A 25,430-nucleotide genomic window follows, 5' to 3' on the forward strand; every position below is an offset into this window, starting at 1 on the left:
ATATGTTTAAAACTAGTATATGTGACTATTGGTTTATATATGTGAGTATATGTGAGAGTGAGAGATTGAAAGAGTTCCTGTATGAATAAGTATGTATTTCCATAAGTGATTGTTTAAAAGACTAAGTATGTGTAAGTTTCCGTAGAAGTAAGTGTGGTGGTGTGTGTATAACTGTATATGCAAGTAAATGTATGTTTGATTCTTTATTAGCATGAGTGACTATGTGTGTGAGTAGCTCTATGGATGAGTGGCATTGTGTTACAGGATGTATAGGTGTATGAGTACATATGATAAGTGAGTACATGTATGAGTGACTGTATTGGACTGTTGGTGAATGAGTGGATGTGTATGTGGATCTTAGAATTACTGAAGAGGTTGTTGTAACTGTTATTGGTATGTCCATTGTTTTGTAAATTTTAGTCTCTATTTTTGAATGTGTGTATCAAAGGTTTTATTAGGGGAAGAAGAGGTCTGCCACTCTATCACAAGGATGATGTCATCAGTGAGGTCATCAGTGATGTCATTTGAGATGTCATCAGTGATGTCATGAGTGATGTCACTGACCATGTCATGAGTGATGTAATATGTGACGTCATCAGCAGTTCATTGCGGGCGCGCGAGTTATAGTTAGCTGAACTAACTATAACGGGGGAATTTCATTGTTTTTTTACGAGTAAAATGTCCAGCTAACTATAACATGTGTGAAACCCATGGTTTTTTCACTGAATTTCTAAGGTTTTTTAAATGCTAATTCCTAACTATAACGTGTGTGAAACCTATGGTTTTTTCACTGAATTTCTAAGGTTTTTTAAATGCTAATTCCTAACTATAACGTGTGTGAAACCCATGGTTTTTTCAGTGAATTTGCATGGTTTTTTAAATGCTAATTCCTAACTATAACGTGTGTGAAACCCATGGTTTTTTCAGTGAATTTGCAAGGTTTTTTAAATGCTAATTTTTTTTTTTCTTCTATTTTTTCTAACATATTTTTATTTTAATTTTCTTACCTTTTATAAAGACTATGATTAAATTTTTAAAATTCTTAAATCTGTTTTTTTTTATATATTTTTTAAAATAAACTTGTAAAATTTATTTGCAGTACTTTTTTTCTTTTTTTTTTTTAATTTTTTTAGTACGCGTACCGTAAGCTCACGGTAAGCGTACGGTTTACGCAACGTCCGTAATTTTCCTACGCTGCTTGCGTATAGTTACGCAATTTGCGTAGCCGCGCGTACTCCGCGTGGGACGCGTACGCGTGTACGCTACACGCGCACGTTACGCGGAAGTGCCGGGAGTGACTGTTATGCGCATGCGCGCAAGCGCGTGTCTTTTTTACGCGCATGCGCACTTTTGCCGTAAGCGTACCGTAAGCGTACCGTAAGCGTACGGTAGGTCATGTGATCATGAAACACAACTTTTGATTGGTTGAAACTACTTTCAGTTCTAGAACTCTCCTACACCACACCCATTCCCCTCATTTCTGCTTGTGATCCCTTGGGAGAAGGAGCTGGTTTGTCTTTGGGATACGATGGCAGAACAGCAGAGCTCTTCTGAGAGTGAGGCTAGCACTAGCAGCACTGTCTTGAGGCAGAGATCGAGGAAACAAAAGCCCTCTTATGTATGGGATTATTTTACTTTTCCTGAAGGCCAGCAAAAGGTAAATGCACCCTTAGTGACTTGTAAGCTGTGTAAGCGTGTACTTTCTAGAGGTAATCCTAACAGGAAGTATTCCTTTGGGAATCACACCATGAAGAGACACCTCCAGGATGTACACAGAAGGACACATGGTCATCTTTTTGGAGGTAACTCTTCAGAAAGACAAGCCAGTACATCCACAGCAGCTCAGCCTGAACCATCATCTGCAGGGCTGACTCCTTCTTCTGCAGGTCAGGTGAGCCCTTCATCTGTGGGGGGAGAATCTTCTTTTGCTGGCCCTCTGGAAATCAACCCTCGATTTCGGAAGGTTGATATTCGATGCACATTTTGTCAAGATCTAATTTGCTATAGGGAGACCAGTGTTTCCCTAGTGAACAACAAAATAGATCAACACATTTGTCGCTTTGAATAATTTTCCCATGCTTCCTTTCCTCTGTCCCTGCATGAACACAACGGTTCTTTTAAGAGCCAACCTTATCTTTCATCTTTTTTTTACATATGTTTTTAAAAACTTTTTTTTATTTTTTTTTACCGTACACGTACGGTGCGCGTACTTTTTTTTTTTTTTTTTTAAAAAACACTAAAAATCAATAAACACATTACAAGGTCCTTGAGAGACTACAATTATTATTATTGACTTACCATATTCACTGAAAAAATATTTATTCATTTGTTTTTTTTAAAAATAGTTTCAAAAATGTTTGTAGTTTTCAAAAATTTTCTATATCTATCTGGAAAAAAAGAAAAAAGTATTAATATTTTTAAAACATTTTATAATACAGTACACATATTTACATTTTTTTCCATAAAATATTTTTGCCTTATTTTTGCTGTTTTCAGAATATATTGCATTTCACTATAAATTGTGAAAGCAATTGCATTCATCATTTTACAGCGGGCAAAAAAAAATAACAATCACAAAGATTGTATTAAAAAAGCCCTGATTCTTTTTTTACTTAAACTTAACATTATAGAAATGCATAATATTCTAAAAAAATATCATCTAATACCAATACTTATTTCTTTAAAATACCGTCTGATATGTTTGTTTCAGAAGTATAATCACAATATTATATCTCAAATAACTCCAAAATACATCTGATTTCATTTCCTTTAGACCAAATAGTAATTTTAAAATTCTTTTTTGATTAAATTTCCAATGGTAATCCAATAAAATTCTAAAGTTTTATTTGTACAGATCTCACCGATTCTCTGTAACAATTCCTTTATTGTATTTAAATATATTACTACATTTCTTTTCACAATAGTCACAAAACGAAATTTCTATGCCAATTTGAATGCACACTAACTGCTCTTTTTTTTGGGCAAGTGAAAATCACTTTTACAAACTGTCACATTATGAATCCACTTTTCAGATTTTTTAAAAAGCCCATGTCCAGACTGCTACACTACAGCAAGGGCAACCAGCCTTAGTGATGCTGAATGTATTTGCATTACAGACTGAAACCTGAAAACCCCACTCGCTTGTAAATACTGTGCATGACTATACATGGCAAGCACATGGGTGTGTGCTAAGACTCTGCTTCTTCCCCCAAAAATTCGCTCCCCCTTTCCATCTAATGCAACTGTGAAATCACCAGAGCAAGACGCAATAAATCTCTGCCTATAATTCCTCTCTGCACACAGAGTCATGTTTTCACATTAGTCCCAAAACGAAATTTCTTTGCCAATTTGAAAGCACACTTACTGCTCTTTTTTTTTTCGGGGCAAGTGAAAATCACTTTCACAGACTGACACATTATGAAACCACCATGTGTAACTACAACAAAAACAATTTCCATTTCTATTATTCATTTCTTAAGTTACCACATACATCCCCTCTCAAACTGTAAACTCACCTTTAAAATTAGTTAGTTGTGAAAGAAATGTGACACTCAAACAGCAGATTATCAGAGCCAGGATCTCTGTTGTGTTCACCTCTCTCCTCTCAGCAGAACCAGATAATGGCAAACTTTCCCTCTATTTTTCCACACATATACTTGTAAGTTTCAAATCTCAGTGCTTCCCCCTTTTTTTCAAATGTAATCACACATTTCTATTGGTTGAAAACCAACCCTTTTCCAAAAGTACCCTTCCCCCAACTTGACTTCTGCCTAGTACCCTTCCCCCAACTTGACTTCTGCCTGCTACCATAGCAACAGCTCATGGAACACTGCTGTGTTGAGTTAGGTCAGAAGTTCGCCAAACAATGTTTCAATTCCACAGAGCAAGAGTGCTTGACTTTTCAAACCTAACAGCAAATCCATAGTACTGTTCTTTGGTAACACATTTTTCTGTACCAATACAAAACATGCTTCTATTAATTTACACATACAGCCTAGTTTTTATTCTAGAATGGTATGAAACAGCCAATCAGTTCTTTTTGTTTTGAAAAAATATGTATGCCTCCATTTCCAAACTGTCTTTCTTTTCATATTGCCATTCTACTGAAAGACACCTCCTGAGTGCATCCAGTTCTCCTTTGAAGATGTTCACAGTGTGGATTGTAGGGCACAGCTATGTCTTCTGGAGTGAAAAGTTTGCAGAGAAAACAGGTATGGTGAGAGACCTTGCTTTGCCAAATGTAGACATTAAATGGATTGGTCAGAGAGGGTTAAAGTGGCACCAATTGATGCCATTGGTGAAATCCTTCATTCAAATCCAACACCCTGACCTCATAATAGTGCACTGTGGTGGCAATGACCTAGGCACTTTGACTGGGGTAGGTCTGGAAATGCTTATGAAGGACACCTTTGCACAACTGTTTACACTTTACCCTAAAACTGCCTTTGTGTTTTCCAACATATGCCAAAGGCAAAAATGGAACTGGTCCAATCATTTCTGTCCACAGATTGACAAAGCAAGAAAGCACGTCAACAAATCTGTTTCTGCTTTCCTCCGTGACTATGGTATGGGTGCCATTTACCACAACAACTTGCGTTATGACATGCAAGACATTTATAGAGGAGATGGTGTGCACTTCAATGATGAAGGGAACAGAGTCTTCCTCTTGAACCTTAGACTCTGCATCGGTACTTACTTGTAGGTACCACTAAAAAAATGACTTCATAAACACAACAGCTCTTTTTAGAGCTCCCTAATTTCTAAACTCTTAAATCTGCTTTTCATTTATTTATTTTTTTACCGTACGCTTACCGTAAGCTTACCGTACGCGTACCCCGTGATTTTTTTAAAAATCAATAAATGTTTTTTTGTACTTTTCTGTCCTTCTTTGACCCCCTTACAAATGTTAGGGGGTCTGTAACTCTCCTCATTGCCCCCTTTCCTTGTTTTCACTCTTTTTTTTCAGAGTGAAATACACAAAATGGCGGCCGCCGCTTCCTGGTTTCGACCGATTCGAATGTTTACTAAGATCTAAGAGCCAATCAGAATCGCGCTCGCGCACGCCACCGTACGCTTACCGTAAGCGTACGGTAAGCGTACCGTAAGCGGGCTCAGATATATATATTGATTTAAAGGCTATTTTCTCAGAATCTACTGAACAGATTTACACCAAACCTACAAAAGGCACTTCCTTGACCTAGGGACTACCTCTCTGCCAAATTTTGAGTAATTCTGTTCAGCCGTTCGGGCTGTAGCTCGTTCTAAAGGTCCTATGGAAAAATGCATGGGAAAAACGCGTTTTGGGACCCCCCTTTTATCTCAGCCCCCGCTTGACGGATCCCCCCGAGACTTTCAGGGTAGGAGCGGAGCGTAGCGCCCCACCTATTTTGAGAAATTCGCGAGGATTCGTCGACCGGCGCCAAAGTTATTCAAAATAGAATGTTGAGGTTTTCCTATGGAAACGTGGTCCTAACTATAACTACCTACTGGCGACCGCCAGTAGGTAATATATATATATGTATATATATATATCGCTATATACATTTGAATGTTGTTCATTTGACATTAGGGAAAGCTTTGTTAGAGAATGTTGCATAAATTAAATCCCATGCCTTATTCTGAGAACCTGTGTTTGATGCGTTTCATTTTATGAAAGCGAAATCCCTTTCCAGGTGGTGTTTTGTTTTTACTGCTTTGTCGTGTTTGAGCCTTCGCGTGGGAGGGCGGTATTTTCTATTATCTGGGAGTGCGAAGCGATACACCGACAGCCATTCGCAGATAATCAATGTGTCGGTCGGGGCAAGGCGCAGCTGTCATAGGGCGGTGCAGAGAAGTTTCATTTCCCGCAGAATTATGAGTTGGCTTTCCGATGAGCTGACCGTGGTGGTGGGCAGGACCGGACAGGCCATAGCGGGCACCGGCCGTTTCCCCGGTAGGCTGCTAGGGTGGGGGCCAGTTGTGGGCCCCCAGGGGGCCGTTTTTTGTTACCGGGTCGGCAATATCGGCCCCCTGTAACAAAATCGGCCGAAGCCGGCCCTCGCAAACTGCTCGGATGCACTCCCCCTTACCCCAGGGGGTGCCGGCTGAGCAGTTTGCCAGGGCCGGTTTCTGTTCCCAGTCCGGCCCTGGTGGTGGGACCCATTAACTTAGAGTTATTGGATCAAAGGAATTGGGGTGCATACTCACTCATTTCCTTTTCTCCCCTTCAGTCTCCGACGTGTATTCCTTTCTCCAGGCCCCACCTTTAAAGCAGCATCTTTACCCCGAAGAAAACTACCCTGTTGTCGCTGAAGTCCAGGTAAGTCTGTTTTGCAGTATTTACCCATTGACTAGACTGGGCACATATGGTCCAGACTCCAGCAATGGGTAGTAGGTATTTTTTCACGTGTCATGCATATTTGTACATTCGACACTTGTGCAGTCAAAATATATGCACATGCATCGACAAATATGAAGAAACACTCACCGTCGTCAGAAAGACCGCCGCCCAGTGCTTAATTTGTGCCGGAGCTTCCCGGTGCTTAGCACCGGCACTTGTCAGGGCCGGGTCTACACTGCCAACTTGAACTCGCATCAAGGACGCGACTGCACTCACCGCACGTGCCATCATATTTCAAAGGAAATATAAGTGACTGACTCACTTCAGTGTTCAAACTAGTCTGTTGCAGTCTCCAATTCCCCCTGGTGAAGAAGAGTGTTGCTGTGCTCATGCTGAGAGAGCTACGAGCCGATAATAAATCCTCCTCCAAAGCCATGCGAATTTGCCTTCAGTTTAGTGTTGCGGCGGACAGGCACTGGATTGGGCTGTAATTGGTCTTGAGAAGGTAGGAGCTGCGCCGCTGCGGCAGCTTGCGTAACTTTTTTTAAAATTAAATTCCACGCCCCGTCACACACGCACGCACTGCCACTGCACGAGTCACTGTGGCACCAGTTCAGCAAGACGTTAAGGCGGGCACTGTTATTTGCAGCAGCAGCGCAGCAGACCTTTTAGAAAGGCAGTGCTAACAGTCAAGTAATCCAGTAAGTAAAAGTTAAAAACATCCAACGCTGCTTTTTCTTGAGCGTCACGGTCGTAGGGTTACAAAAGAGACTTGGTATTATTAAGATTAGAACCGAGGCCCGGGCAATCTTGCGACCAGCGCCGGGCGGGCCACAGTGTGCCAAAGCCCTAGTCAGACCAGCAGGCTGAAAGGGCAGGGCCTTTCCTTTAGCCCCCGATACAGTTGTAAAGATTCTGCCAACATGTAGGACTATCTGGTTTTAATGTGCGTTTCTCTCACAAATTAATTAATGGTTTTCTACTCTCCCATTGTTGTTGTGACACACTTAAGGACTAAATATCAGCACCGCCCTGTGTCTGTTGTGTGTTGTCGTTTTGTTGCTGTCGGACTCTAAAATCTCCGTCTTTTGCAGATTGCTGTTTTACAGTTGATTATGGCAAAGGAGTAATATAATGTCGTAAAGTGGTGGGATTCTTCATAGCTTACCGTGGCAGAGGGGAGACTGGATAAACTGCAATATTTATTATAGTTGTGCCGCCCGCGCCACAGCACTGCCCATGTAGGATTTTTTCAGAGGTGAAATGAACCCGGTGAAAGGGATTGATTTCGGACAGCTGTGTGAATCACACCGCCTCTATGGTGCTTTTCTATAGCAACATGTTAATGGCAGGCTGTGCGTGGCCACGCCATAATGAATGCACCACAGTAAGTCACAAGGGTATTGCAGCTAAGAGGAGACAACCCCACAGCTGTCATAAACAGGTTTTTACTAATTACCATCACTTCTTTCTATGGCTTTTAATTCAGTTAGGGCGCTGGGTGCCAGTCAGCAAAGCCTTCTTCCTAATGCAATGTGTAACCAAATTGTGATTAGACATTTCTTTGTATTTGGGAATTTGCTCGAACATAGCTCAAGGCAGTGTCAATGAACGGTGGGGTAAAACGAAAGAGGATGAATACTGCACCATGACGTAAAGTTCTTAAAAGAGGTGTCTTTAGAGGTGTCGTTGACGTAGTGTAGTCTCGGGAAAAATTATGTCAAGGCACGTGTGCAGAATAGAGATACACTGAACACGTAGCTTTGTGGGATGTAATTGTAATATATATGATTGTATGTGACTTAGCTGCAAAGTAGTGGTGCTACTAAATGAATAAATTAAATAGTGAGGGAGATGCAGTGGTGTGTGTAATGCAATAATGGCCCCCCTAAAAAAATACGCCTCGGGACTCTTTGACTCTCGTGTCTAACGAATATTCATAGACCACCTGAGGATTAATGGGGGACTCTTGAAGGGAGGGCTGACGGGCAGGTCAGATTGGCAATAGGGCCCGAGGGCAGCTAGTTTGTTTTCTATTGATGAAGTGCCCCCACCTGCCAGGATGGGTGCCGATGCTAAACCTAAAATGTTGCTGCCCTTCACAGTGAGCAGCACATGTTAATACAGTTTACAGAGTGCTAGTAGGAAGCTAAATGGCTCCTTGCCATGCTTAGAATAACAGGCCTGCCATAACTGCCACAGCATGAGGTATACAAACACCACCACCCCAGATCCTCAAGTACCCCTCCCAGAGGTCCTGCATTGAAACAGCCTTACAGATCAGAAACTAGCCCTGGTTGGGGAGGGAAGGGGAAATAGATGGGAAGAGAGTCCTGTGGTGGGACTGGTGAGAGAAGAAGGTGGTCAACAAGTAAATTCTTCTGTTTCATTCATCCTCTGTGGTGCAGGCCTCTCCTGAGTTTCAGTTAAGCACAGCATAAACATTAGGTAAGGTGGCACCCCTCTCACAGGCGAAGCAAAGGATGGCCTCTCACTCCCCATACCTCACCCTCCACTTTCTTGTTTTTGTTAGTGTGACATTTTGGTTTTATTATCAGAAACTAAAACCTTAATGTATCCAGTGTTTTATAACAGTACGTTTTCTTCATAACATTTTTGTTGTTGTCATTGTGTGTTAACCCTGACATATACATACCCAGCAGGTGCCCAGCTCTGCCAGGATACAAGAACTGTGATCTGCATATCTCTAGATCTATTGTTAAGGGCTAGCATTGAATACTGTTTGATTGTGAATATGTAGATCTGAGGGACTGGGACAAAAAAAATGATATTACAATCCTTGGGATATATATACACACGCCGGCTAGATTCCTATGTGTGACATTTCCATGGTTTATTGCCTGGATCATGAATGCTTATGCATGACATTTCCACGGTTTATGGCCGAGCCCTGGCCTGGATGCTTCTGTGTGACATTTCCACGGATTATGGCTTGGGTGCTTGCTTATGTGTGACAGTTCCATGCTTTCTGGCCTGGGTGCTAATGTTTAGGGTGTGGCTGGATCCAATAGAGGAAGTGGGTGGGACTAGTGGAGGAAGTGGGTGGAGCCGGAGGAACGTGGGTGTGGCCTCCCACAACATTTGAGCACCTGGACTTCATATTTTACAAATTAAGCACTGCCGCTGCCGGCCCATCGGGAACATCACAATACGGCGGACGGGAGACCGCCGCTGCAGCCATCTTCTTGGGACCAGCAGTACGGCAGTAAAACTGCTGAACTCGTAATCAGGCCCTAAGTATCTAACTCATGGTGAGTACTGACAGCTCAATAGGACACCTGAAAATGGCAAAGTGTCTCCTTCTATGACTAAAAGAGAAAAAATGTGTGATATCGTAGTGTCTGTATTATGTGGGCAACTTTAGAATAAGTCTTAGTTTGATAGGGACTCAGAAAGTGGAATGTGGAACCCTGCTGAGAAGGTTGCTAGGGTTGGAATGTCAGTGTGTGAGTTATCAGTTGACCGCCTTCATAATGAAACATCTCTCTGTGTACCTCTGTATTAAATAAACTATTGTGGTACATCTACTGCCGCCTTCAGTCGTGCTTCTCTACAATGGCGACGATCTTGGAGTAATTCATTCTGCTGTACAGATTTTCAGCTGTACCTCTACTATTTCAGAGAACTACACTCAACTGACCTATTCCGTGGCCTACCCCGTCTTCTACCTAACTGGGGTTACAATGAGCAAAAGATACATCTCAACACAAAGTGCTTTCGGGAGTGTTCCTCCCATGGTGTAACAAGGTTCTATTGTACAATTTTACTTCATTTATTTTTGTTTTAAAAAGCTTTAACTTCTCACTCCGCTGCCATCGCACAAGCAACAGCTCCCTTGTGAACTCGCGAGCTAAGTCCTTGCAGACAGGGAGCTGCGGGGTCTTACATCACAATAGCTTGCTTCCTCACCTTCGAGCCTACATCACGGTTAATCATGTCCGTGCCTTCCCCTTGGCTGGGAGGCCCTGGGTTTCATCTCGGAGTCTTTGTAGGATGTTGCTTGGATGACCTCACAGGGGTCTGTTCTTTCTGGCTTCCTATTGGTTAAGACGAAGCGTGCTATGTCACTGGTTGCTTTGACAACGTAAAGAGGCAGCGCTTGTCATTATGACTTCCTCAGTAACAGGCACACTTACCTCATGATCTCTTGCTTGTCATCTGCATGTAACATCAGTGACAGGCATTCTTATGTTGTACTTCTGCTGTGATCACTTGCTTGTTATTTTAACCTCAGTGACAAGAACACTTTTCTCATGATCACTCGCTTGTCACGTGCATTTAAACCTCAATGACAGGCAAACTTTCCTCACTAGCTCTTGCTTGTCATTTGCATATAACCACAGTGACAGGTGCACTTGTGTCCCTGGCTGCTGGGCCTGGAATCATGCAAAATATTACACCACCACCTTTCTTTTTGGTTTCTCTTGGTGAACCAACTATCAATTGGTCAAAGTGGCAAAAACATTTTTTTACATTACCCCTGTATTTGTGGTGTCCTGCTAAGTGCGGAGAGAAAAGCCTTGTTGCTGTTGCATTGTTTAGGGTCTAAAGGCCAGGAGGTATTTAAACATTTGCTTGAGCTCAGGTTGTGAATCAGAGGATTTGAATGACTTTGAAGTGTGTTTGTGCAAGCTAGACAAACATCTACAACAGGTGGACATGATATTGGAACGTTACCATTTCGGTAATAGAGTTCAGAAACCGCAGTAGTCAGTGGAGTTATATGTCACTGATCTGCAAAAATTAGGGGCGTCTTGCAAATTTGCAGGTGTTCAAGAGCGAATACGTGATCAATTTATGCTTGGGTGCAGTATTGAGGTAAAAAACTAGCTTTGGCAGAAAGATGACCCAAAACTTGACGAGATCTCGTTGGTGGCCCAATGCACCGAGCACTCCCTAGCATGTGTGGAAGTGATAAAAAAGGAAAATGTCACAGTGGTAGGTGAGAAAGTGCAGTCTGTGAACAAAACAGTTAATAAACACTCTGAGGATCAGTCTGCGATGTATGCAAAGAAAACTTTCAAAGGAAAGTGTTTCAGATGTGGAAGCAGTTCTCATCTAGCTACCAACAAGACTTGCCCTGCTGCTTTTGTTAAGTGTCGCAGTTGTGGAAAGATGTGACACTTTGCTTAACACTGCGAGACCCAACAGAAAACTAAGCGGGTGAGGGAAGTGAACTTGGAGGAAGACGCATAAAGCTATTAGAATATTTTTTGGGTGGGTTCAATTACAACGGTCGCTTGGCAGCAGGGAAAATTGATGTCCAATGCAAAAGGGACAGTATAATAGGCTGGTTCCATCAGAAAGATCTCAATGCTATGCTTGACCCTAACAATGGACCTAGCATTGTCTTAAAAGAAATGATGCCACACAAATAAGAGAAGCTTATTAAAGTGGCATATTGCTGGGAAGTGTGTGGTTGATGTGTGCACCTTGAGTAAAGATGGGCATCATTTGATAGAGCGTTTGGGGAAGGAATTTAAGGAAGTCTTCAGCGACACATTTCGGTGTCTCTCTGATTACTCTCATAAGATTGTGCTTAAGGACAACGCAACGCCCGTAGTATGTAAAACGAGAGGGGTACTGTTGGCTTTGAGGGAGTCCATGCGCTCAGAAATTGGAAAGTTGATAAAGGAGGGTATTATAGCAGAAACAGAAGTGACCGAGTGGCTTTGCCCGGTCATTCTTACGCACAAGGTGACTAGAGAGATAAGGCTCTGTGTAGATTTGAGGGTTCTTAACAGATGTATGGTTGTTGACAAGTACACTCTCCCTAACATCTCCGAGATGTTGACTCCTCAGCTAGATGGGTCTGTGAGGTTTTCTACTTTGGACCTTAGTGCAGCCTACCACCAGATTAAGTCAGATAGCTTGCCCAAAAATGTAACCACATTTATCACTCCTTTTGGATTATTCAAATTCATGAGATTACCGTATGGGTTCAATTCAGCTGCTTCTGTTTTTCAGAGAGCCATGGAGGATGTCTTAGGGGGCAATCAATGGTGTTAAAACCTACCAAGATGACGTGTTGGTTTATGGCTCTTACCAAGGGGAATATGATTGCAGGGTGAGACTAGTCTTAGAAAAATGTATGGAAAGAGGACTTACTTTAAGAGATAATAAAGTATAAGTGTAACCTTAGTGAGATTGAATATTTGGGACAGAGATTGACTAAGGATGGAATCAAACACAAGGAACAGCTTGTGAAACTAAGTGACAATCTACCAACTCCGACGAGTAGGGATGATTTGGTAACTTTCCTTGGGATGGCTGAGTATTACAGTAAATTTGTACAAGGGTTTTCTCACCACACCCATATGTTAAGAACACTGTTAAAGAGAGGTGTTAGATTCCAGGGGTCTCCTAAATGTGACTCAGTTTCGTGACGTGAATGACGCTTTGAGAAATGATCCTTTGCTGCAAAGTTTTGACTCTGAAAGTCAATTCATTCTGGTCATGGATGCCGGCACGAAAGTTTTGGGGGCATTGTTGAAACAAGTGAGAGGAGGGAAACAACAGACTAGTATGTTTCTTTCTAGGACATTAGTTGGACCGGAGAACCACTACTGTGTCACTGAGAAAGAAGCTTTGTGCATTTATTGGGCGATTAAAAAACGTTAAGACATTTCTGTGGGCAGGCTCATTTGTGGTCAGGGTGGACCATTTTTAAAGAAGAAGTTGGATGTATTTCGACTAGAATTTGTAAATGTGTGGTTGCCCTGTAGGATTTAAATTTAGTGTTGAATATACCCCTGGTACCGAAAATAGAGTAGCTGACAGCTTGTCCCGGTTGGTGTCTGTACAAGCTGGAGATGATGAAAACTTGGAGAATGACATAGGAAGCATGGATGATTTTACTATGTGTGAGATCACTGAAGGTGCGGTTGGTGAAGGAGAATGGAAGGATTTGTTGCCCAATGTTGTTGTTCTACAAGATGTTATTCTGATTACCTCTAATGGTTGGTCAAGGAAAAGAAACTTGAGAGAGGATATTATTATTATTTATGTTCAGAATATTGGAATGCAAAAGATAAACTGTCTGTATGTGATGAGCTTTTATGGAGGGGGATAAAACTAGTACTGCCTTGTGTGCTTAGGGAGAAACTTGTTTGGTTAGCACACCAAGGCCATCAGGGAATTTCCAAAACAAAGAGAGGATCAGGTGGTACTTTTGGTGGCCAGAGATTGACATGAAAGTGGAAAGAGCTGTAAGGGATTGAGGAGAATGTTGCCCAAGTGACAGAGTGTGCAAGACCAGAATTCAACCCATGGTCATAAGAGAAACTCGGGTGAGGCAAGATATCTCTTTAGATATATTAGGACCCGTGGCATGCAAGTCGGGCCAATACTATGTCCTTGTGGAGACGTGTGGCTCAATGATTAGACCAGGGTTCAATTCCCCGCTCGGCGGGTCTTGGGCTCAAAAATTCCACGGACCTGATAATTCTCGCCTCGGTGCCTATTCCAATCATGGAGTCCCACTCTGCAACTCTGGGCAATAGCTTGCTTAATCTCCACAACGGCCCCCACAACGCTAAGGATGCCTGGCCTCCACCTTGGGGGTGCCCAGCAGTGGACGCCTCACAGGGAAAGCCAGGATGGGTTCCACAGCGGTATTCGTACAAGCGCCTTGAGACCCTTGCGGGTGAGTAGTGCGCTATACAAGTATCAAATTTACATTTACATTTGTTTTAATGGATATGTTTGCCAGATGGCCAGAGATTTGTATCACACAAAACATTTAAACATCCAAAGTTGTTGCCCGTCTTGATGATGTTTTCTGAAGGGAAGGGCTTCCTGAATACATCTTAACAGATAACAGAGTGCAACTATTAGCGAAGGAAATGGAGGAGTTTTTGTCGTCCTTGGAATCAAACACAAGAAATGCGCTCTCCATCATCCCAAGACTAACTGGATGTTAGAGATGTTCAACAGGGTGTTAAAAGAGTCCATTCAGATAGCCAGGTCATAGAACAAGGATTGGCCAGGTGTGATTGGGGAGAGAGAGTGAAGCTCTATTGACTTACATCTCATTCTACCACTGACAGGATAGCTTTCGAGCTGTTCCACAGCACAAAACCGGTTGGATGAATTGTAAGAATGTTGGTATTTCTGCCGGGGGAGGAGGGTGGGAAGGAGCTCAAAATCAGAAAGTAACAAAAAGGAAACTTAATTTTGATGTTAGACATGCCACCTCAGTAACTAAAGAGAAGGTGGGGGATACAGTGAAGGTAAAAGTATCCTCAAAAGGCTGACATTGCGAAGTTACCCTCACCGTACAAGGTTGTCAAGTTGTTTTGCAATGCAGTTAAAGTGGCTGGAGGACCACCGCATTTAGAATCCAAGCAGGATTTCTGTCATTTCTTCTTGTTCCGCTTGTCGCCGCATTCCTGAACGGGAGAATGCGCATCGCCCTGATCTAAGGAGAAGTAAAAGGGTGGTAGTGCGTCCTAGTTTTATGAAAGATTTTGTTTAGATATGTATAATGTACGGCTTTTCAGTATATATCTCTCTGGGTCTCTGTTTACTATTGGGGGAAGGTGTGTGATATCCAAATGTTTTTATTGTGTAGGCAACTCTTTAAGCCTTAGTTTGTAGAGACTCAGAATGTGGAACCCTGCTCTGAGAAGGTTACTAGGTTCGGAATATCAGTAAGGTTGTTATCAATACGCAGCCTTCATTGATGGGACGTTCTGTATTGAATCAACTATTGTGTGTGTGTGTACATCTAGTGCCGCCTCCAGTCATGCTTCTCTACAAGAAGCTCACGGAAAGTGCATGGCCCAAAATAATAATCATCTCCCCCAAATACAAGAACTCAGAAGGTTTTATAGCAAAACCACACAGATTCTGCAAATTCAGCATAGCATGATCATGGTTAAGATCACATTTTGGCAAATCAGAAATAATAACGTGATAATTAAAAATATGCAATTATTTAAACACTAACCCATTTCTCAAGGTATGAGTAATCTTCCATTGCTTCTCCAGGAACTGCCCTCCGGAGATGTATAACACAAATGAAACATTTCTTCAGCAATGGCTCATAGAACTCACACGCCTTCTGCGGAACTTCCAGCATAAGTCCTTGAAAATGATACTTTGGGCTAATCATGGAATCCTCATTCACGATACATACTTTCAACATGATATGCAAGCACTAATTCATTGATGTCATCGGCTGGATTCTCCGCTGAACAAGAGGAGGGATGGCTCTGCAGCAGGAGATTGATTGCGAGGGAGAATGTGCAGGAGCAAGTTGAATAGAACACGAAAAGGCAGCATCCATTTAAAAATAAATGGTGCATCACACGAAAATGAGGCCGAACTATTCATTGCATGTATTTGCACATGCTACAAAATGTGAAAAATGCTACAATTGATTTATTACTGGAAAACAAGTACTCCATTCTGGCACTTGGCTCTTTCAGGGTAGCAAAGCAGAACAGTCCAAGGTGTACTCTGGGGAGGCGGTGTAGGGTACCAACCCCAATACACTGGCACGTAACAACATCACTCCAAGTATTGGCCAGTCAGTGCCTTTTCTTTTAAAAAGGAAAAGTACTTTTATTGCAAACCCATGACTAAATATTACACATTAATTTACAAATATATACATCAGGTAGATGGCAATACCTTTGGTGACACCAGAATATCACATTACACCCCTAGTGGGTCTTAAACGCCGTAGTCACAATACCCACCACTTATACCAGGTGTATCATCACAATATAAAGTAACGTAATTTTAAATAAGACAGGCCTAATGGCTTTGTCTTGGGGTCACCACCTTAATAGCAATAAATAGAGGTTATACTTTGTCAAGGTAACACACCATAAGGGGTGCCAGTATATGCAAAGCAGGCCTACCAGCTTAGTGCAGCTCCACATAAAAAAAACACATCCTTGTTATGCCTCACCCTTGCATCACTATTAAATCAATGGAATCAATTCTGTTAGTAATACGCACTCATTATAATTAAAAACAAAATGTCGCTGCAGTCATGGCGGACGCTCCGCAATCATAGCAGAATCTCCGCCACGACTGCGGGGACTCTTTGTGAATAGGGCCCTCATTGTCTAATTACCATATTGTCCATAAACCATTTGAATTTAAAACAAGGTGTGTCTGAAGTCTTTCTTCGCATTCTCTAGGACACAAAATGCAGCCATAGGACTCCGCGCTCCAGAGCCTGAGAGCGAAAGCTCTAGGATGCTTTAAATGATCAGAAACCTCTCTTGGGGTCATGCTCATGAGGCCCTAGGAGACTTCATCCATGTTTTCTAACTAGGTTCTGGGGGCGCTGCTGATCTCCTGCAGTCCCCAACACTCTCATTCGCCATTGGTGGTGCTGGTGGCCCTCCTTGGACCACCACAAGCAAAATTAATGACATTTCAGCCCCCTTGTGTGGCCTAATGGAGAGCTCCTCGGCAGGTTTATCCATATCTCAACACCTCAGTGACCACGATTAGATAACTAACAAAACAAAGTAGTGAGATCACCCAGAGAGCTTGCTACTCAAATTACAGTGATCCAGGGAGACTCAGGCAATGTATAGGCAGGCTTCAGAGCCATGCTCCGTCTGTCACTGTTTAATCACCAGTTTCCAATTGAACAAGCATTTGCAATGCAATAGGTCTCGCATTTACACGAGTTTGAGCTTTTGGGATTGTAAATGACAATGCCTGTGATTTATGTTTTGGTCTTTAAAACATAAATAAAAGGCAATGTCATATACAATGCCAACAGCTTGAACTCACGTAAATGCGAGACCTATTGCATTGCAAAGGCTTGTTCTAGCTTTGGAGGCCTGGAATTGCCACACGTTCAACGGAGTGATGATCAGTCGTGTATTGATGCCGTCATTGTCAGCTCTGGCAGAGGCAACCAGTGGTGCATGCTGCAGGGGTCTCCTGATGAGGGGCGTGTCACTTCTATTTTTATTTTTTTTTACAAATTAAGCGCTGGTTGGGACTGCAATTAAATCCATCAAACCTCAAATGAATGGTTCCTGCCTCAGTCCTCTCTAGAATGGGCTACTACATATCCAAAATTCAAGTTGTCCCTTTAAACACAGCCCTCAACACTTACTCTCGTCTGATATCTCATGCTAGGAGATCAGACAACATCACTCCAATTTTGGTCTTTTGGCTTTCTGTCGAGTTGATTAAAAAAGGCTGCATTGCTCATAAGTCTGTATGCGAGAACCCTCCCATCTATCTGGCTGATAAAATGGACACCTTAGGTGGATCACACACACTCTGGTACAAGGAATGGATTGTAAATTGTAATACGATTACAGCACCAAGAAGCACTGCTGCAACACAAAGATGTGTCATCATGGCTGGAATTCATGCAACATGTAGAAGAAAGATCACAACACAAAGACAAAAGATCGTGACACCCACTGGGGGAATCAGGACACCTTCCTAGAAGAACGCTCCTGTCAGTGGCTTCCCTTCCGTCTCTCGTGTGGAAACACTTACTTTGAAAGAACACAACATGAGAGCAGGCCATCATTTGCAGTTATAAAGCATCGTTTGGGTTCTACAGGTGTGGTGTTAAATGCCGCTGGAATCACTGTACAGCAAGCCTGCCGTGGATTTCTCTTGTGCAAGTGCCTAAGAGTCAGCGACTCGTCTCTGCTGCTGAAAAACAGTCTCGAGTCAACCCCTGTTCTGCTTTCCTCTTCTTTCTCTTGATTTGTTTTTACTAGCAATTTAATGTTTGATCATTCGAGGCAATGAGGTTGAGGGTAATTTACGTTATCTGGAAAGTATGAGGGGTGCTCGGAGCCCAAGCGTGAGGCACATTCCACTGCTAAAGCACCATAGTAATGTAATGAGACTCCAGTCAAGTGCGACTACTAATGGAGAGGAACATTTTACATTCATCTACCTACCTGAGCCTGCATGGACTCCGGCAATAACTTTTAGAAGGGGTGGCGGAAGGGGGAGGAGCAGAGCGGAAACTAGAAGGATCCACAGCTTGGAACATGCTATGTCCCCACCCCCGACCTGCTGACACCACATTCTTCCGGCTGTGAGGGGCGAAAAAAATTAAACACAAGAATGCAAGGAAAACAAGTTATTCAAAGCACGTACCCCTTTGTAATGCCATGACAGCAGCGCGTCCTCCCTCGCTCTCTTTAACCACAGACAAACATGCACGCACGCGACCGGGATTTAATGAATTGAAGTCGAGGAAGCCCCCTTTCATCTGTCTCTGGCACCACTAGGAATGTCAACAAGCAAAAGAGAAAGCAGCTCCACATCCAGGCCGGGGAGAAGACCTGTGAGGGCTGCCCGCGCATGCGCGGTACATGTAATTTTTGCGTGTTCTGCAGCTCGTGCCCAGTAGCGGCGTGTGAGGACTTCAACACCGCCGGACTTTTAATGAGTGCTGCGCGGCTCGTTCGGCCCAGGGAGGGGGCCGCCAAACAATACAGGAAGTCCGGCGGGAGCCCACCCCGCCTTCGTGCATGGTGTGGACAAAGCAGGATTTCAGGCGGGGCTCCTGTGAGCAAAACGGAGCCCCGCGTGTTGCTGCAGTGACCGGCAGGAAAAGCAGAGGAGCAGCGCAGAGTCCCAACAAGAGCCGGTAAGTGCTTGGAGCGCGCGTGCGCATTTAAAAAAAATATTAAATAGCATGAGGCTGCCTAGGACGTGCGTGTTGACGAAAGTGAAACTGCATGCTGGCTTGCGAGGGAAGCGGGACAGGAGATGTGCACGCCGCGTGGCTGTAGGCGCGTACACCAACTCAAATCCGCCAAAAGCCTGCGCGTGCACATCTCCTGTCCCACTTCCGAGGCAAGTCAGCAACAATAGATCTCGCTTGCGAGCAGCGCTTCGCGCTGCGTTCGCAGGCGAGACCTAAAAACTAGAGGTTTATTGTCCCATGTGTCTCCTCCCACTCCAAAATCTGAGTATTCTGTATTCCTACGCCCATGGTGAAACTATACGTAGCCAGAGATTAACAAAGATACTGTTGGAACTGGCACTTTTTGGTTGGCTAAGTCGTTGTCGCAGCCAGGCAGAACCTACCAATTCAGTCATGGGCAGGCGATTGCACACACTGTATAACCTGCGCTCACTCTTGGGTAGCTTGGACTGAGCAGTCAGGCTTACCACAGAGGCAACATGTAAAGCATTGGCACAGCACCCATTCATGATAAATACCTTGAGAGTCACAAAAGAGACTTCACACATGATGTATGTAAATAAAGTTTGCATTCAAAACACATGATCATCAACACAACATGAACATCAAATATTGTCCAGCCCACCCTAGCAATTCTTATAATTCAACACAGTTATAAGGTGTACCCCGAGTCACAAAGATATCAGAAATATGAACAGACCTGAAGTTATAACACTTTTTAGAAGCACCGAGGCCACGCGGGTAAAACCGATGTCACACGTAAGCTATTCTGGCAAGAAATCAACGTATGAGACAAACTGCCATGCAGTGTAGTGAATCATGGGCGGTTCCCTACTGTCAGTCCCACACTACACCGCTACGCGGGGCAATGGATATCAGAAAAGTCTATACGGAAGCACTCGCACACATAAGCACCCTAATGCGGTGCAACGGATATCCAGCAGGTCAACTAGCTACAACTCTGCAGCCCCCATGTCCCCAAGCCTCCCGCCACCCTCTCTCTCCCCCGACTATCCTACACCCACAGACTGGAGACACCCTCATCCATCCCCCCAGGCACTAGGCAGCATGCGGCTGAAGTCACTCTTAAGTCAGGGTTCCAGGAAGCAGAAGGGGGTAGGCAGCAAGATCATTTAGGAGGCAAGCAACAATGGGGGTTTGGCAGCTTCTCTGGAAGTTCACCCACGGGATACAGAGCAGACACGGACCGAAGGCAATAGATGGTCACTCCAAAGATGTTCCTAAGGGCCTTTCAGCACCAGCCAAGGTTCTGAGAAGCACAAGAGGGGGTGGGGGGGGCACACAGTCTCTTGGCCCGCTTCTGATCATTCACAGAAGTGTTCCTCAGCCCAGTCAGTCACTCTCACCACCCAGGTCCAAGCTGGGCAACACTACCTGGCAACATGGTGTCATTGTGAAAGGCCAGGTGAGGAGAGGGCAAATGGTCTGCTGAGTTGAGGACCAAGTAAGGGAACGGTAGATGAATGGAGAATGAAGCAGTGGTTGCCAGTGGGTGGCCATTGGCACTCATTTTTGGGGACCGGCAATTTATTTTTCTCTTCAGGAATTTACCAAGAGCAAGAAAGGGAAAACAAACAAAGAGGAAAGATGGAGGACTAATCCGACGAAATAAATGTCACAGAGGGAGACAGCAGAAACCTGCAATAGTGCAATAAAGGATAAGGGGGTGTCTGCAAGTGGATTATAAGGGCCAAAGGTGGTGTCCAGATTATGCAGCCTTGGTATTCGGGGCGCCTGTTCCGCCGTGGACTTCTGAGCAGAGCTTTGGTCATCGGCACGTATTCTTCTACATGTGAAGCACGGCAATGGTCTAAGAAATACCAGAAAAAACTGGTTTCTTTTAGTAGATGGTGAGTGCTCCAGAGCACAATGCTGCTCTGCCTAGAGCGCCAACATAATTGCATGGTTCTTGTCAGAGAGCTCCTATCTGACAGAAACAGTCTCAACGTAGTCTGACGTAACATGCCTATCATTACACAAACATGCTCAGCAAGCAACAAGCCCCTATGTGTCAGGGAACCCTATCTGTGAAGGGTGCTGCAACAGATATGAACATGCCTGAATGGCAGGGAGGTAAATGCTGGACTTCCCTTATAATTAACATCGGGGACAGAAAGGTTCAGCTCTTTCATGAAAAAGAAACTGGAAGGAGAACAGTGCAGGGGGTGAAAAAGGACTCTGTATTGTCGATGTAAGAAACGTTTCAAAGGAACAGAAGAGAACAAGCATTGGAATAGCCAATAGGTCTCGCTTTTGGGACCACATAAGTATTTAGTTATGTAGCACAATATCCTTGGTGCAACAACATTAACTGTTGCATGGTTAAACACTTTTAAGGCCCCAAAGGCGAGACCTATTGGCTATGCCAATGCTTGTTGACAAATGTGTAGCATTAAGACATCAATGCTTTTTCTTTTTTAATCTTCTTATTTCTGTTATATGTCCTTTCAAAAACACATTTAGTAACCACCTCATCCACGTGAGGCATTTATAGTGCCTAGAGAGTGGGGGGGGGGGGACGCTGCACCCCGCCTTACCTTTCTCCTGCTACTTCCCGCCCCTTTGTAGGTGAATATGTCTAGTGCGAGAGGGGTTTTGGGTCAGTGAATAAAGGCCATGCATGACAGAGAATGAATGTGACTGACAGTGTGCGAGAGAGTGAATGACAACGTGTGACCTGAGACAGCAAGTCTACTAGTGTGTGAGGCAGTGAGAGTGTATTGGAGGCAATGAGTGTGAGAGAGACAGTAAGAAGCAGTGTTTGACCTCCTGAAGAAGTGTGTGTGTGAGACTATGTGAGGGCGAGAGTGTCTCTGTATGTCTGTGTTACATTGATCAATAGTGTGGGAAGACAGTGCGTGAGAGTGTGGGACTCCCCGAAGGGTGGGGGATGGAAGGGACAGTGCACATGAGTGTGTGTTTGTGAAAGAGAATGACCCACAGGCACCTCTTACAGGAAATCAGCATTATTCCAGTCCTGTCAAATACACCATTTGCCAGTGGACTGCCTATGAACGTGGCAACTGAGGGAACACCCGCCTTCTGGATCCTGTGATGTTTGACCGCTATGACTGTCCCTCAGGTCTCCGCACATTGCCCTTTACACTCAACACATTAAAACACATTGTATTTGTTGGACATACCAGCCACCCGGGACTGACATCTCTGTACACGCTGGGACTCGGGCCACAGTTATAACAAGAGAAGTGTCACTGAAAGCTGAAGAGTGCACAGGGATGTGGTCTGGCAGAAGGTGCCACGACACAGGCACGTGGCCACACCAATTAGTTTTGTTCCCGGCTGGGGGGGGTTTGTCTTTGAAAGTTAGATCCGTTGTCTTTCCCGCTCCGCAAATTAATGAAGCCTTTCATGTAAAATGTACTATTGATGTCGTCGGCCTGTCCACACACACACCATATTGTTGTTCCATTCTGTCCTTGTTTGAGTTGAGCTGCATTATTTTGCAGTGATAAAACTAAAATGTGGCGTTATGTATGTTTTCGTCTATTTGGTGCTTTCAAAAATATTGTGTGCCTGTGTTGTTCCAGGGTAATAGTATCTTGCTTGACAAATAAAATCACTTTGTCATGCTGTATTCTTAATTTTCGCCACTAGATGTCTCTATAGCCTTCTCTAATGCATGACTGCCTCCCTCATGTTTTGGTTGAAATCAAAAATCTCTAGTATTATTCGGTCGGCGTCCGTTTATATGAAAAAATGCGTAAACGATTATCGCGAAGAGCATTAAAACCTCAAAGACAAGAAGAAATTTCTTTACAATCTCCTTTGTTAGAATGAATATTTTTAGAATTAATATTTTCCTAAAAAGGCTACTTACAAAATGGGGGAACATGTCTCAGAATAAACAAGCATTTGCCGTGTGACGCGGGAAGCTTGTAATAAGAGAAGCTGACGAGTGGGAGAAGGGAGGGGGTAGGGGAGGGGATACACGCGCTGGAAGGCTTAATGAGCCATTACAAAAAGCCAGATGGCCTGCGCACGTAACCGCATGCTGGTGGCCGGGAAAAGCCTTTGGGTAGCACTTTCAAAACCCAGTTACTAAATGTCTCGCCAGAGTACAGTGCATGCGCTGGCTCAGGCGAGACCTAAAAAGATCTACATATATACTCAGTTTTTAAATCACATAATGTCAGTGTCGAGTAAAAGGAAAGAAGAGTGCTTGAAGCAGTCAAATGCTGTTTGTGAGAGGCAAAGCTGCAGCAACAGTCACAAACCACTGCCTTGTGCTAACTTAACCAATGCATATCTCTCTGTCTTGATCGGACTGGCCTGAAGGGCAATCAGGCAGTGTCTGATTGGCTGCTATGACAGGTGGGCCCTTTTTTTGGCTGCTTGTGGGCCTTTTTTTATGGTAAGCTAGCTTGAAGCAAACTCAAAGCCTAGCAGTCTTCCTTAGCTTACAAAACACTTTTCGGTGGATTGCAAACGTAAAATAAGCTGCACAGGGGGAGGATGGGTGAAGCTGTGAATCTGCAGGGATTTGTGCAGCGCGTCGATGGAAGACAGCAGTGAAGACTAGAACTAGAGAGCTGCACAGAGGTTGAAGGAAAGCATGTTGTGCCTGCAGTAGAAGCGCATTAAAGAAAATAGTGCTTACAGACTAAATAAGACATACCGTGTAGCAACTGAAGTAAAAGGGCCAGTCCTCGTGGGAGGTTACAAATGAAGACAAGGCGGTACTCTGGTGGAATTGTTGCTACGCTCAGGCTAACACCTCACAGACCTTGTAGAGGGAAGTAGTGGGTTTGAAAAACAACCTGAATATTTGTGAGCCAACGCGACTTTCCTATAAGACATGTATGATTCATTATTTGGACAAACCTGCATAGGAATGCATTCAGGCAAGGGCGTTCCATCAAACGATTTACATACAGTTGGGGTGGGCCCTCTTTAATAGGATCAATATGATAATTGGCGAGCAAGTTGATATCCATCAGATGAAGGATGTTTACTGCTTAGCCTAAAACTCCACAGCAATGCTTGGGCTGGAGGGTGCTGCAGTAGCCCGTACTTTTGATGGAAAGGTTGCTTGCTACAGCCTAAACCCGAACAGACCATGTAGGGGGTGTGTGGTGTGTTTGAAAAACATCAAATATTTAAGGCAAGCATGATTCCTTATTAAGGCGTAACTGTATAGGAATGCTTTGAGGTGTGGGCACGATCCATTTGGCAACACCGACTGTGACAAACTTTGACTGCCTCACACAATTTGGATACAGACTGTGCACCCCTTATTATGATCAATATGAAAACTGGTGAGCCACGTTGGTCTTCATTGGAGAATGGATGGTTACTAGTTTGTGTAAAAGCCGGTAACAACGCATTGGTTGGAGAGTGGTACGGTGGGCCCACATTTTGGTGGAAATGTTGCTTGGGTCAGGTTAAGTCCTCCTGGACCTTGCAGGGGATGAGGTGTGTCTGAAAATATTTGTCAGCAATGTGATTTTCCTATAGTACAGGTATAATTACTTATAGCCTGAATTAGAACCTGGCGGATGGGTGGCTCTGTCACCACGGTGACGGATATCCCGTCCGCCGAAATATAAATCCCAACACATCCTATGGGATATATATTTTGGCGGACCGATATATCCCTCACCGTTGTGACGGAGTAACCCGTCTGCTGAAATCTAAATTAGGCCCTTAGTCTGACGTAACTGACAAATGCACTGAGATGAGGGTAACCTGTTTGGTGTCACCTGCTGTGATGAATTTTGATTGGCTCAGGCAATTTACAACAGGTAGAAAGATCAGTAGCGCAGCTGCCCCATGCTCTAGTGGGAAAGTCGCCTTCTTGGCTCAGACTAAATTGCATTGGGTGTAACAGGAGTGTGTGTTGTGATCGAAAAACAACATCATAGTATGAAACCCAAAGTCTGATGAAATGGAGTTGGCTGAATTATTTAAGGTTCGAAAAATAGAATGTGTTTTATATAAAATGTTCCTGCAGAAAAGATGCAGGCAGAATAGGCTGCTACCTTCTGCCTGTGAACAAGACGCCGGCCGAAAAAAGGCTCACAAGACATGAAATTCACAGAAAAGCTACTGTGATCTGAAGCAAACCTTGTTTTTACTGAAATGTGATAGTTCTCGAGAAATCAATGCTCGGAAAGACTTGAATTCGAGGTCCAAACTCGGTTGTGTAGGTGGAAATGATCTTTCTAAACTTTATTTTTATTTTCTTCCGCATAAAACATAGTGGTCACTAGAAAGTGGCAAATGGCTTCTCCCTCTCTCCTGCACGTGGAAAAGTGTACACTACAAATGGGAACACGGCTTCTAGGCGCACGTAGCACAAGTATGTAAGAAGCGCCTACATGATGTAAATGTTTTTATTTAGCTAAGAATGTGGCGTCCCAGGGACCCCATGCTCGAGAAACTTCACCA

General features: G+C 43.7%; 1 protein-coding gene across 1 annotated transcript in view; it reads right to left on the reverse strand.

Annotated features, from left to right (window-relative positions):
* LOC146859371 (sterol 26-hydroxylase, mitochondrial-like) overlaps nucleotides 1-25,430 on the reverse strand; it is a 152,503-nt gene that overhangs the window by 126,322 nt on the left and 751 nt on the right. The window lies entirely within an intron of this gene.

The sequence above is a fragment of the Triturus cristatus genome, chromosome 3_2, assembly GCF_964204655.1.
Source record: "Triturus cristatus chromosome 3_2, aTriCri1.1, whole genome shotgun sequence".
Classification (NCBI taxonomy): domain Eukaryota; kingdom Metazoa; phylum Chordata; class Amphibia; order Caudata; family Salamandridae; genus Triturus; species Triturus cristatus.